General features: G+C 44.6%; 1 protein-coding gene across 1 annotated transcript in view; it reads right to left on the bottom strand.

Moving 5' to 3' along the window:
* Positions 1-15,448, bottom strand: part of LOC147120139 (parathyroid hormone 2 receptor-like) — a 144,419-nt gene that overhangs the window by 81,496 nt on the left and 47,475 nt on the right. The window lies entirely within an intron of this gene.

Genomic DNA, 15,448 nt, shown 5'->3' with positions numbered 1-15,448 from the left:
TTTATATGCTTCAAAATATGGATGTTTGTCAACAATAAATCTAAACTTTTTTGGCCAAATATATCTGTAAGAAAGGTGTTTTTTATCATCCACCCTCCATAAACTTGAACTCATCCAAAACTCTGCTGCCCGTATCCTAATTCGCACCAAGTCCCGTTCACCTCTCAGCCCTGTGCTCCCTGACCGACAATGGCTCCCACTCCAGCAATGCTTCAATTTTAAAATTCTTATCCTTGTTTTCTAATCCCTCCATGGCCTTGCCCCTCCCTATCTCTGTAATCTCCTCCAACCTTACAATCCTGCAAGATCTCTGCGCTCCTCCAATTCTGGCCTCTTGTACATCCCCGATTTTAATCACTCCACCAATGGCGGATGTGCCTTCAGCTGCCTAGGCCCTAAGCTCTGGCATTCATTCCCTAAACCTCTTCACCTCTGTACATCTCCCTCCTCCTTAAAACTTACCTCTTTGATCAAACTTTTGGTCATCTGTCCTAATATCTCCTTATGTGGCTCGGTGTCAAATTTTGTTTGATAACGCTCCTGTGAAGCGCCTTGGAATGTTTTATGACTTAAAGGTGCTATATAAATGCAAGTTGTTGTTGTTTTGCCTCAGCAGCTTTTAACCAAATAAATCAATCATAAATAATTACACAATCCATTAAACATAAGTCTTAATAGCATTAGGATTAACATGCTCTTCTGTTGATAGATAAACTGAGCGCTGGTGTCATCTTTAAGGAACCGGTTTGGAGTAGTTAATAGCGTTCTTTCACATCTTGATTAGACTTTTTCTTCAACACTACAGAAATTATTTTTGTATTTCCTCTATATTTTCTGGCTAACTTTTCTGTACTATTTTTACAAATGTGAGCAGACCAAAAAAAAACTACAGAAAAAGTTAAAGTCTCCATACTTTGCATGCTGTGTTCTTACTGCATGTGCATAATGGAAAGAAACTGAGATTATATTATAATATTTATTGCTTACTATTATCTGTTTATTTCTTTTCTTGTTCTTTTTGCTTTTTCTTCCTCTTTGTGTTTTCTCTCGTGTTTGTTTTCCATTTTCTTACTTTTTGTTTCCTTGAATGTCTTTCTTATGTCTTTTTCTCTTCAACTCTCTCACTTTCTCTCTTCCCTTTGCTATCCTATTTCCCTTTAACTTCACTCTCTCTGAGTCCCTGGCATTTTGGATAATGTACAGCTGGCAGATAGAGTATTATGTGGGGAAGTGTGAAATTATCCACTTTGGTAGGAAAAATGGAAAAGCAGAATTTTTTTTTAGAAGGTGAGAGACCAGTAAATGTTGGTATGCAGAGGGATTTGGCTGTCCTTGTACACGAATCACAGAAAGTTAACATGCAGGTATGGCAAGCAATTAGGAAGGCAAATTATATGTTAGCCTTTATTGTAAGGGGGTTGGAGTATAAGAGTAAGGAAGTTTCACTGCAATTATATAGGACTTTGGTGAGACCACACCTGGAGTACTGTGTACAGTTTTGGTCTCCTTAGGAAGGATATACCTGCCTCAGAGCCGGTGCAACAAAGGTTCACTAGATTGATTCCTGGGATGAGAGGGTTGTCCTATGAGGAGAGATTGAGTAGAATGGGCCGATGCTCTCTGGAGTTTAGAAGAATGAGAGGTGATCTCATTGAAACATATCAAATTTTTAGAGGGTAGATGCTGAGAGGTTATTTCCCCTGGCTGGAGAGTCTAGACTAGGGGTCATAATCTCAGGATATGGGGCCAGCTATTTAGGACTGAGATAAGGAGAAATTTCTTCAGTCAGAAGGTTCTGAGCCTTTGAAATGTTCTACCCCAGAGGGCTGTCATCAGCCAATGAGTATATTCAAGACTGAGATTGGTATATTTTTGGGCACTGTGGGAATCAAGGGGGATGGGGATTGGACGGGAAAGTGGAGTTGATGCAAAAATTCTGCCATGATCTTATTGAAAGGCGGGGCAGGTTCAAGAGGCCATATGGCCTACTCCTGCTCCTATTTCTTATGTTCTTATTTGCACCGCAACCAAAATAGCCACTGGGATTCCTATAAAAATATGCAAGCTTTTCTCTGGAATTACACAATCCAAGTCCTCTCCCACAGAGTGCCCCACATACCCCCCACCTGTCCTCACCCAACCCTAATGGCTTTCTGCATCCCAAAGGATTAACTTTAAGATCCTTGGCTTCATTTTTAAATACTTCCACAGTTTTGCCCCACTCTACTTGGGTAATCTTCTGCAGCAACATGTCCCAACCTGACTCTGGGATACTGCGCGTCCCCCACCTCCTCCCCTCTGGCATCAAGACTGATCTTTTAGCCCCTGATCTTTGGTACTTTCCTCCAAGACAACTTCACCTTCCTATCTTTGTTCTTGCCTTTACAAGCTTCCTAAAATCTTCCCTTGAACAGTGCCTTTCCACCCTCTGTCACCCCTGGTGGTTGTCCAGTTTTTTTCTTCCATGTAAAATATTTGGAGTGAGGAGTGCTATGTATTACATTACATAGTATTTACAGCACAGAAACAGGCCATTCGGCCCAACAGGTCTATGCTCCGCAAAGCCTCTCACCTTGTTTCAACTCACCCGATCAACAGGTCCTTCTATTCCCTTCTCCCTCGTGCTTATCTAGCTTCCCCTTAAATGCATCTACACTAATCACCTCAACCATTCCATGTGGTAGTGAGTTCCACATACTAACCACTCTCTGAGTAAAGAGGTTTCTGGAATACTTTATTGGATTTATTAGATTTATATTTATGGCCCCTAGTTTTGGACTCCCTCCTACAAGTGGAAACATCTTCTCTACATTGACCTTATCAAACCCCTTCATAATTTTTACAGACTTCTATCAGGTCACCTCTTGCCTTCTCTTTTCCAGAAAAAAGAGCCCCGGTGTTTCCTAATAGTTCTAACCACCCGCTTTTCCGGTTCTGGTATTGTCCTTATATAAATGGTGGTTGTGCTGGTGAATCTCAGCAGTTCCCACAAGCCACAGGAAGCCGAGAAAGGCTCACTGTTCTCAGGAACCCCTCGCCCTTATCCTATTTTGCCCTGACAACTTGGTTCCTTTGCACGAACACATAGTTGAAATGACATGATCCTAGTGATGCTAATTCAACACAATTGGGAGGTTAGGGTCATGATCATGAGCCTCTTAATATTGAAGTATGTTATATAATAGATGGTTTAGTGAATTATCTCTTCTGACCAAGAATAATTATATGCTGATGTTTCTTCAATGTACAACACTTTGTCCTGTATTATACAGACGGAGCCATAGGCCCAGAATTTTCTTGGACTTTCTGCTGAGCCGTTGTGACTTGGCTGAAAACTCGATATAAACGAGTAAGCAGGTTTTCCATTGCACATCCGCTGAAGTTACAGCGACGTAACGGTAGAAAGTCAGAGGAAATTCAGGGCCAAAAGACATGTAAAAATGTAATTTAAGTAGCGTGAACGCTACCAGGGAGGCTATTTAAAAACTCATTAGAAATTCCAATGGCTCAGTTAACTTATCCAGCCAATGGCTGAGCTATACGGCCCGAGAATAGGACTCTGATTCCATCCCTGGCTTGTGCTCAATTAGCTGCTCTCCTACAGCTGGCCTCGGCATGCCTGGGCTGGGGAGGGGAAATTCCACCAGGGTTCCCAGACCTGATCACTATCCAGTGGCTCCTTCTAGAAGTGTGTTTTGGTTAAAAGGACTTGGCAGAGACTTCGGTACGGTACAACGATCAATTTATTCAAGTGCACAGGGAGAAATCTCTGTTCCACCAAGGGTCAAGAGGATTTCTAATTTTACTGCAAGAAGTGAGCTTCTTTTATGCTCGAAAGCCATAAAAAATCAACATGCCATGTCGCACGTATGCATCTTACTTTGGAAAAACCGCAGGCATACACTTTGACTGTGGTTTCTGCTTGTCACAGTTACTTGTCTATCACCTGGGCTGTACAGTTCAGACACTTATCTACCCACTTTGTGGTTTCTGTTATCTGGGTCACAATTGTTCCATTTAGACATGTTATTATTTTGTTTTTCAGCATTTTAACAGTTTTTAAGTCAAGCTTCCCAGCACACTCTGCGTTTAATTATGTTGGCATGTGATACCCTAACAAGTGCATGTGTCTAGATAGTGAGGGCAAGCTTGTGCGTGGCTGAATGAGTTCAGTAACCTGTGACCACTCACTACCAAGACTCACATGAATAATGGCCAATTGGAATCATACCCCAGCACGGAGTCAACACTTTCAGGAGAGGGGAATTTCTTTTTTAAATTTAAAACTTTAACATTGTTCATATTCAATTATTTACATTATCAATATCAGGAGCTTATTGATACAATATAGATAAATCCTTTTGAAAAAATCTTCCATTCTAATGGTGCAAAATTCTCTAAAAATATTGGCCCAGAAATTCGGGCTGGGGGCTTCCCGCGGGTGCAAGCCCCCGATCTGCACTTACCTAGCGCGCCGGCCGTTGAGCTGTGGGCCCCCGTGGAATTCCGATCCAGGGCCTGGTCCAGCTGCCGGCGCGCTGTGCTTGCGTATCCCAGGGGCGCAGTTAGTTCGAAGCATCCCCTGGGATCACGTGGGCCATGGGGAGCCAATCGGAGCAGGGAATGCTCCATTCATAAGTCTGACAGGAAGTGCTGTCAAACTTAGAAATACTACGGGCCCTTTCTTCTTACAAAACATCACTAAATCTTCAAATAATTTTTTTTTTAAATCACATTTTTAAAATAAACTATAAATTAAATGAAATAACTTTTAAACAATAATTTAAATTTTTGAAAAAAATAATTTTATTTTCTAACGGGGCTAAAAATAAACTTACCTTGCTTTAAAGTATTTAAAAATAATAAACCTGTGGAAAAAATGTTTTAATTTTAATTAATTCACCACTTACCTTGTAAAAAGCAGGCCTTACGCCTGCTTTTTACATTTCTAACTTCTGGAGACTTACCCTCCCGGGAAAACCTGTAAAAAAAACTGAAGTTTGATGCGCACGCGCAGCCTCTCCTGCGCATGCGTTAGACCTCTGAACCCCTTCTTTCAGGGGAACGGAAGTGCCGGTTTCCCGTGCATGCGCAGTGCATGCAGGAAACCAGCACTTCCATTGGGCCTACGGGTGAGTACCCCGTGCGTACTCACCCGTGGAGACCCGAATTTCTGGGCCATTATCAACTGCCTTGAACTGTGTTGAAATGTATTGTATTGATAGAAAAATTGTAAACTACTTCCAAAGATATCACTTGCCATTCCATAATAATATTTATTCTCAACAAATACCTGTCCAAACATTCAGGAAAAAATTCACACATTTCAAAATATTGTGTGATTCTGTTTTCAAAACCATGTACATTTAATACAGTTTTATCTCTTTATTCTATAGTTTATCACTTGCTGGATGGATTGATTCTCTTAAAACCTTTATGTCGGTCATTAGAGTTCACTATCAGTGCCACTGAGTGAGGTTACCCCCTTCTTTTCACTTTGTAGCCAACATTGTTACAATCTTATAAACTGTGCTGCAACCCAAAGCTACAGTGCACCCTGGAAGCAGAACGGTGTCTCCAATAGGAATAGCAGCAGAAATGAGAGAAAGTACTACAGTGAAAAGAAATGCTGAGGAACTATTTTGAGAATTAAGCTTTTAGTTACTCTCGAGAACTCAAGTGAATTACACTGAACAAGTGCCAATTAGGCTCAGACTGTGTGGAATTCGCTTTGCTCGTGACTTTTAGAAGCCATTAGTGTGAGAAAACCCTTTTTTAATTAAAATATGTAATACAATTCCATTATATGGGAAAGGTTGGAATGAATTTGTGAGCTCTTTATGACCGAGCATTTCTAGGCATTGTAATTTCTTGCCAAACCAGAAACATAAAAACTCGTTTTACAAATGGCAACACATTTTTAATCTGGTTTGGTCTTGAAAACTCTTGAATCTGCCTAACCTCACCACCATATTCCTTATTCCTGAACATCTCTTTCCTTTTATTTAACATTGCCTCTGTGAAATGTCACTGGCTTTACAAGTTGTGACAGTAAACTACACAAACATGTCTCAGCTTCTGCACACCATTAACAACATTTCACAAAAAATGATCATATCTATAACAACATATTGAATGACATGGATTACGAAACAGTTTAGATTCAGTGCTTTGTTGAACTATATTCCCTGTAGCACCTCATATTATTGGTGTGATCATGCACAGTGGGAGATGTGGAACCCAGTATCTGTGTATATGAAGAGCCAGGAGACAAGTCTACTTTGGGAATTAAACAGGGGGCTCAGTCAGAAAACGAAGAAAGTAAATCAAGTTACAGGTACTGTGCTCTGTGCTTTCGAATGAGGCAGCTTCTCTTCACATTAAGGTCAGACTGCAATAATGAGAAATTATTATGTGATATAGTTTGGAGATGTTGCTGCTTTTCATTGATTCCACCCCCCCCCCCACCTCTGGCCTGAGAATTACAAAAACAGGCCACTTGCCCCAAGTCTTCACCTTTGTTTTTCTCCATGTATCATCTAGTGCATTCCCACTCTCCTGCTCACTCCCCATACCCTTTAATATTCCACTTTTTTAAGTAACCATCTAATACCCTGTTAAAATAATTTATGGACTCTGCTTCAACAACAGTTTGTGGCAGAGAATTCTACAGTCTAACCACCCTTTGTGCAAATAATTTCTTTTTCATCTTCCCTTTAATTCTTCAATCTGTGCCGTCTTATTACCATTTCACTGATCAGTGGAAACAATCTGTCACAATTTACCCTTTTGAAACCCTTCATAGTGTTGAAAAGAGCTGTATCAGATTACCCCTTAACCTTCTTGGCTCTTCTGAAAAAAGTCCTAATCTCTCAAGTCTTTCTTCATAACTATAACCCTTGTGGCGGAGACCACATAGGGACAATAACACAATGTATAGCCAATGCTGTTATATGTACCTAAACACAATTCACTATGTATAGCAATGTTGTGATATGTACATGCTGGGTTGGGTTATCGGTGCAGGGTCCCTTTAAGAGCGTCGGTAGCGTGATGATGTCATGACGTCGGTTGCGTGATGACATCATAGCCCCTGCATGGGGCTGAGCCCTTCAGACCTCGTGGAGAGTGATTAAAGTAAGACACGTTTTGTTTTGGCTTAAACAAAAGTCTCTGCCTGTTGTTTTCTACCGATCCCAACACCCTCCTACTTGGTAATATCTTAGTGAACCTACCTGAACAGAGTTTTGTGCCTCATAGTTTGAGAACCAAAGCCTGAGCTTCTTGTTTCTACTGTATAAGGTTAAGGTCCTGTACAGCTCCTGCCAGGAGTTTCACAACCTAGCTCTCTGGCTGTCTATTCAAATGGAACCCAGTGGGGTACAACCTCAATGACTCCAAGCTCAGCTTTAAGCCCCACATCGTATCCATTACCAAGACTGCCTATTTCCACTTCCATAGTGTAATGTATTATCACATGGTTTGTCACATGGTTTATCACATTGTTTAGTATGAGCATGCTCAGTTCGCTCTGGCCTAGTAAAGCAAGCACATGGACTAGCAACTCATTGTGTTTCTGTCCTTCGTTTGTTCTACCCACATATATTACATTTTGGCGACGAGAATGGGATCCCAAAGCCATTTTTAGGGATCATGGAAGGACACAGTGTTCAACCTTTGAGTGGAAAAGTTTAAGGTGAATTTGTGACACCTGACCTGAATTTTTTGCGATGTTTTACTGTTAATGCTGATGCAGAATCGTCTGTGCTTTGCCTTCATGTGTATGTATACACAGCAACAGCAGCGTTGATTCTCACAGGTACACAGGTAGCGTGCTGAGTCACTGTTTGATGGGATTGGGGCAGTCATGGCCACGTCTACAGGATTCATCGGAAGCCTCAGCATGTATGACCGAGCTCGCGAACCATTCAGTTCTTACATTGAGCGGATGGAGATGTTATTTAGGGCCAATAACATTATTGAAACCAAAGGTGCAGTTGAGAATGTTCCAAGCTCAAAATAAAGTAATTCGTGAATGGAAGAAAGCAATTTTTCTATTAGAAATCGGGCCAAATGTCTATGGAACGTTGACAAACCTACTCGCACCAGGGAAAGTGAAGGATGCGTCGTTTGAAGACATTGTCGAGAAACTTGAGGACCATTTTGATCCAAAGCCATTAGAAATAGCAGAGAGCTATAAGTTTGGTACCAGAATCCAAAAACAAAGTGAAACCATCAGTGAGTATATTGTAGCTCTTGAAAACCTGTCTTTGCATTGTAACTTTGGCACATTTTTGGATCGTGCGTTGCGAGACAAGTTTGTGTGTGGACTGGTGGATGAGTGCACACAGTCCAAGTTACTGAACACTCTAAATCTAACGTTTGACATAGCATGCAAAATTGCCCTATCTATTGAGATGGCATCTAAGAATGCTATGGAGCTCCGTCCAACTCAAGTGACTAGTGCAGCTGAGGTCTACAGTCACAAAGCCACCGCCAAACCTAAAGCTGTGAGACCAAGTCAAAAGCATATCAGTGAGAACAGTTCAGTGAATTGTTATCGCTGCAATGGAAGTCACTCACCACAGTCCTGCCAATACAGAAATGCGAAGTGTTTTCACTGCCAGAAGCAAGGCCATATTTCAACAGCTTTCAGAGCTAGATCTAAAGCAGATGTAAGAACTATTCTAGTGGCAATGAAAAGCAGCAACAACAAAAGGGAGGATTTAATAATATTGAAGTGAACACACCTGATGTTGACGAACTAGGCAGCTACAGTATCTATGCCACTAGCAGCAACGCAAGCAGGCATGAGAAAGACTTCTGTACAAAACTTTTGATCAACGAGTAATATATTGATGTGTATTGACACAGCGGCGGACTGCTCTATCATGAGTAAGGCCACATATGAGAGTAAGTTTAATCAAATACCACTTACAAAGAGTACCGTAGAGTTAAAAGCCTACTCCACAGAAATCCTAGAGACATGCAGGCAAATGGAATGCACAGTTCAATACAATGGCCAGTCAGTAAAGCTGCCTATTATTGTAGCGAGCTACAACAACAGGCCAACCCTCATGGGCAAAGACTGGTTGAGAAAGTTAAAACTAGACTGGAAAAACATCTTCAGTGTAGATGCTTCAAGAAGCAACTTGACACAATGCTGAGCAAGTACGAAAGCATGTTCACAGACAGTTATGAGGACATCACTGGGTACGACACACATATCAGCATCAAGTCCAATGTGAAGCCTGTCTATTGTAAGGCAAGGCCGGTCCCCTATGCATTGAAAAGTCAGGTGGAGGAAGAGCTAGCGAAGCTCAGAGAGAATGAAGTGCTAGTAAAAACTGACAAAAGCGAACGGGCTACCCAGATTGTGGTAGTGCCCAAAGCACACAAAACTGTACGCTTGTGCGGTGACTACAAAGTTACTATCAACCAAGCATTGACAATGAACAGTACCCATTACCTACATTGCAAGATTTGTATGCAGCACTCTCTCGGTCAAAGGTTTTCTCCAAGCTTGATCTGTCGTATGCTTACGCTCAGCTGAATGTTGACAAAGAGAGTCAACAGTATCTCACTATCAACACACACAAGGGACTGTACTCATACTGTCGTATGGTGTAATGTCCTCCCACAAAATCTTCCAGGCTACGATAGATAAAATTTTGCAAGAAGTTCCAAATTGCTTATGCAATCAAGATGATGTGCTGATTGCAAGAAGCAGCGAGGAAGAAAATCTGGAAGTGTTTGATAGCATGCTTCAAAGGTTGAACGCCCACAATGTCAAATTGAAAAGGAGCAAATGTGCTTTTGTGCAGCCCAAGGTTGTGTACCTTGGTCTGCAAGTTGATGCAAATGGCTTGCAACCAGTGAAAAAAAGGTTGTTGCTGTAATCAATGCTCCACAGCCACAGAACGTGTCTGAGTTAAGATCTTTCCTTGAAATGGTCCAGTACTATGCACCTTTCTTACCTGATTTAGCGACCATGTTAGCTCCATTGCACGAGCTCCTCAAGAAGGATGTCCAGTGGAAGTGGACAAAAGCGCAACAGGAAGCTTACAACGCTTGTAAGAGAAGTCTCTCTAGCGATGCTCTACTTGTGCACTACGACACAGAGCATGAGCTTAAGTTAACGTGTGATGCTTCCAGCTGTCATAAGTCACGAAATGGATGACGGCCAAGAGAAACCAATCGTGTTTGCATCGTGAACCCCCACAAAGAGCGAAAGATACTATACGCAAATTGAAAAGGAAGCACTCGCCATAGTGTTTGGAATCAAGAAATTCCAACAGTTCCTGATCAGCAGAAAGTTTACCCTTATAACCAATCACAAACCACTCCTAGCAATACTGGGGCCCAAATCTGCCATCCCTGCAATGGCCACATCAAGAATGCAACATTGGGCAGTGTTGTTGTTATAATATGAGTACACAATTGAATATCGCATTTCAAAGCAAAACGCAATTGCAGGTGCCTTGTCCAGATTGCCACATGAAGACTCGTGATGGGAGTGAAGGTAAGATTTTCACACTATTGACAAAGACTTTCCCGTGAATGCAACTGAGATTGCAGATGAGACTCAAAAGGACTCAGTACTGAAAAGTGTGCAAGAAAACACCTTCAATGGATGGACTGATCAGTGTGTGGACACAGAATTGAAACCATCCCATAACCGTCTGTAGGGGTTCGCAAAATCCCCTAAATCCCTGAAGATCGGAAAATATTGGTCCACATTGTGGACAAAGAATTATGTGATTTTGAATTGCCTCTGGGTTGGACAATTGTGTGATGTTTTAAAACGTGCCCAGAACCGCAAAAGGCTGTGTTGAGATGGACAGCACATGGACAACACCGGAATTGAGGAACTTCGTGGAAAAATTCGCACACTTTAAGACAGTACACTTTATTAATAAAATTGTCCCCTGGTGTTTGGTAATTGTAAAGGGGTTTTAAAAAATGGCCATCAGAAAGCATGGCCAGAGTACAAAAGAAGCAGCTCGCAGCTCGTGGATGTCTGTGTAAGTGGGAGGATCAAGCAGTGGCAGTCAGACCTGCCAATCAAAGGAAGTTTCCCTTCTCAGAAGCAATCGATGTTTGTTTATTGACTTAAGGGATTATCCACTTGAGCAGTAACCGCAGAACAATCGGTTTCTGTTTACACAGTAATCCAGCCCCATGCAAAGCCCTTACACACATTGAGACACAATGAAACTCCGGAAAAGGACTTTTGAAAGAGAACAGTTTGGATTGAATGGGTTTTTGAATCACCCATCACTGAACAATAGGGCAGTTGGATTCCCTTTTGTTTTAGCCCAGGTGAACTCCGGATGTGGGCGGGTACACTTCGGCCCCAGAAGGTAGACACATCCAAACCACTCCAACCACTTTGAATCAGCCAATCACAGCCTTTCTCTTGTGTATTCAGACTTTTGGGCGCGAATTTTGCACACAGACCCTTTCAGCGCCAAACAGCAGGAGTTGGCAGGATATAAAGGTAGCTCCTGAGAAGCTATCGCTCTCTTTTTTCCTTGGACCACAGGTGAGCAGGTTTCTGACTCCTCAGCAAGGCAACCTAGTAAGGAGTTAGGGGTGGTAATTTAGGGGAAATTGCTAAGATTGTTTAATTAACATTGTAGCCATTAATCCCTCATTTTTGCCATCTGCCTTCCCCTGTTAAGCAATTTACTGTAATTACTGTGTCCATGTGGTATAGTTTAAAATTTGATTATAGTTTCTTTAGTTTAATAAAATTTGACTTTCTCACATCCAGATCAGTTGTCCATTTTTAATATATCATTAATTATAAGTTCCTCCAGTCAGAACTGGAAGGTGGGGTAACGATTCAAAACCGCTGTTTGGGAATTGGTTTACAGTATAGCAGCAAAAGGCTGCCTGACCAGGTGAATTACCGTAAACCAAGTAAAAGATTGGAATTGGTCAGTGTGCAGGCAAAGGCTGCTGACCAGGTAAATTACCGTAAACCCCGAAAAAGATGCCCCCTACAAATTGACGACCGCGGCAGGACTGGAGACAGTTCTTGATATGATGAGTGGTCTGGATCTGGAGAAAGCATCAGCTCTTGCATTTCTTGCTTTTAGTCTGTGGGTAGCCCTGCGGATGTTAGTGGCAGCATGTAGGCTGACCTATCATGGTACAGGTGGCTGGGTTAAGGAGGGTGAGATGAGGGTGCAGGAGGAGGTTAAAGAGGCCAAGAATCGGGAGTCCCAGTTTGAAAAATGCCAGGCGGAGGTAGAACACCTCATAAGAGAGGTGAACGAGGCCAGAGATAGTGGGATGAGGGTGCAGGAAGAGAATGCACGCCTCACACTAGAGGTCACAAAATGCCAGGCATTTATAGAGCGCCTTGTGCAGGAAGTCACAGAGGTGAGGGACAGTGAGATGAGGCTCCAGGAGGAAAATGCACACCTCACCCAAGAAGCTAGCGAGGGCAAAAGCCATGCGAGGAACAAGATAGAGTTCCTAAAGTGCCAAATTTACAGTTCAAAGAGGAACGAGATGAGACTGCGGGAAGAGAATGCCCGCCTCACCTCAGAAGTAACAGAGCAGGAGGAGAAGGTTAGAGAGGTCAAGGCAGCTTATAAGCTGGCCTGTGACCAAAGGTTTAGTGGAGCAGATCATACCCCATGTAACAGAAAGATAGAGAGTTTTGGTATGGAGTTAAGGAGGACTAAGCTGCTTAAGCAGGGGAACAGGGAAGGAGAGTTCTGGGACCCTTGTAGAGCAGGTCCGGTAGCAGAAATCCGGGACAAGGGAGGCACACAGGGGATAGTTTTGGCCCCAGACCAAAGGCAGGTCCAAGTCCAAAATTCCCCATTTAAAGCCACCCGGGTAAGAGAACGTGAGTTTGCTGACCAGACAAGTTCACAGCCTGTAAAGACAGGCTTGTTTCCAGGGAAAAGTTGTCCAGCCCACAAATTGGGACACTTCCCTGCCCCAGTGGAACCTAAGTTTTGGCCAAAGTTTAACTTTGAACAAGTTATGTGGCTCAGAAACAAAGAAACAGCAACCTGAGATTGGAAATCTGCAGGCTGCTGCCAATCCATTCACAGAAGGTCGCTTGGAGACTGCCCGTGTGTGCAGTCGCTGGTCTGGAGACAGGAATTCCCATCTTCTGAACAGCAGGTTCGCGCAGGCGCAGTCGCGCGCCTGAGGGGAGAGGTTTACCAACACCAGGTTCGCGCAGGCGCAGTTCCCCAGCCCGTGACCCAAGCGACTCTTCCTCAGTTTTCCCGCTCAGGCGCAGTTGCGCGCCTGAGGGGAGAGGTTTGCCAACACCAGGTTCGCACAGGTGCCGTCGTGAACTTGGAACCCCCAGCAGCTCCTGTCCACTGTAAGACCGAGCGCGCAGGTGCAGTCGGCCGTTTGAAGGTCCCCGCTTCCCAACCTATACGTGCAGGCACAGTAGCCTGCTTGGAAGACCCAGCGGTTCATCCTATCCTTCTCAAGCAAATTGAACGCACAGGCGCGGTTGCCTCTGAGAGTGTAGCAGTTCCCCGGCCCTTTGAAAAGATTGTTCGCACAGGTGCAGTTGCCTGCGGGACCCCAGCGGCTCCTTTTTCAGTGTTCTCATGCAGGCACAGTTGCCTGTGTGAAGACAGAAGCTTCACAGCCTCTGCCATAGGACTCCGAGGAGGAGGCTCGCACAGGCACAGTTGCCGGCGGGACCACAACGGCTCTTTTTTGGTTTCCTTGCGCAGGCGCAGTCACCTGCTTGAAGACAGAGGCTTCACAGCCTCTGCCGAGGGACTCTGGGGAGGAGGTTTACACAGGCGCAGACGCCTGGTTGAATACAGAGGCTTCACAGCCTCTGCCGAGGGACTCAGGGGAGAAGATTTGCGCAGGCGCAGTCGCCTGTTTAAAGGGACCAGCTTCCCAGCCCACTTCTAGAGTGGTCCCCCCCCCCCATGATGTGGGACCCTGGGGAGGCAGGGATAGCAATTCCTCTTGCAGGGGAGCTGGTAACAGGTTTTGGACATGGGGAGGAAAATTTCCAGCCACCAGCAGCGGGTGGTGAGGGAATACCTGCCCCCAGTACAGGAGTGGGTAGGGAAAAGGAGACAAACCCAGAGTACCGGCAGGCTGCCAGTTATCTTATACAGTCTGGGATGTTTGCATCAGGGGGAGAAGGTTCCCAGCCAGCTAGGGCTGCGACTCAGGCTCAGGGTCCACCAGCCAAAGTTTCCCCCACAGAGACGCCCCTCAGAAAGTCTCAGTGGGTCCGCAAGCCCAAGAAAAGATGGTCACCAGAGTACCTGCCACAAAGAGCAATCTCCCGAACTGGGGAGAAGCCAAAGAACAGAGGTCCCCAACCAGCAGCCATAAGCTGCGAGGGACCAGAAGCAGGAGGCAGTCCAGCTTCGCTGCAGCCAGCAGTAATCTGCGACAGTGCCAGAGATTAGCCTGGCCATCCGGAGACGGGCGGCATTTGTATTATAGCTATGTGTGCATATAGCTTGCTTTTAAGGTGTTTGAATTTTAAGTTTTGATATTAACTGTTGTAGTTTAAGTTAAAGTTTAAGTTTATAAGTGTGCCAAATGTTTGTATTTTTGGTCCGAGGTCGAGGGACCTGACCACGCCTCCACCTAAGGCAGCAGGTCAGTCAGAGACCTAGCTGCATGTCCTTTTAAGTTTTTGCAGGAGAGTGGAAGAAGAAGCAGCCCTGTTCGCCCAGCCCGAGCTGGGCATCGAATGAAGATAAGGATACAGAATGTTGGGGATCACCTCACCACTGGACAAATCCAGAAGGAAACCCCGCAGCAACCTTCAGGAGAAACCGGACAGGGTCTGGAGGAACTTGCCTACTCCTCCTGCGCAGAAGAGATGGCCCCAGCTGGGTGGGGCATGGCCCCCAACCCAGCACTATCCTGACCGAAGTTCACTTGCGGGAGGCCTCGCTGTTGAGGAGTCATGGTGGGGCAGCGCGGGCGCCTTGTCAGATAGGGACGCGTTCCCTGGGAGTGGGTGGTGACGGCACGGGAAAGATTGTAAAGGGGAGGGGGAGACCAAAGAGTTGCGTGGGTACGTTCGGGGAAGGGAGGAACTCACCCGGGGAGCCACGGGCAAAGTTAGAGGGAGTGTGGCAGGGGAGGATGAGTGGGTGGCAGGATCTGGGATCCAAGTTTGAGGGGCCAGTGAGAGCCGTCATTCTCTCCAGCCAGTCAAGGGAAGATGGGAGGGGGAGGGACTGGGAGTCGCGATCCCATACTCCCCGGTCTCGGTCTGTGCCAAGGTAAATTTAAACATGAGGGGTAACCCGCCTCCACAAAGGGACAAGGGAACGGCTCAGGGCTGGCGGAGCAGGCTGGTCTGTAAAAATCCATTCTGTCTGTTTTAAAGTTTAAGACCATTCAAGGGGGGGGTGGAAGGAACATTTACTGCCCAGGTGGGAGGAGCAATAACCACTCAAATTTCACGACCTAT

Source organism: Somniosus microcephalus, chromosome 4 (genome assembly GCF_052327205.1).
Source record: "Somniosus microcephalus isolate GS21.2 chromosome 4, FLI_Smic_1.0, whole genome shotgun sequence".
NCBI lineage: Eukaryota > Metazoa > Chordata > Chondrichthyes > Squaliformes > Somniosidae > Somniosus > Somniosus microcephalus.
This window is presented reverse-complemented; position numbering and strand designations above follow the sequence as displayed.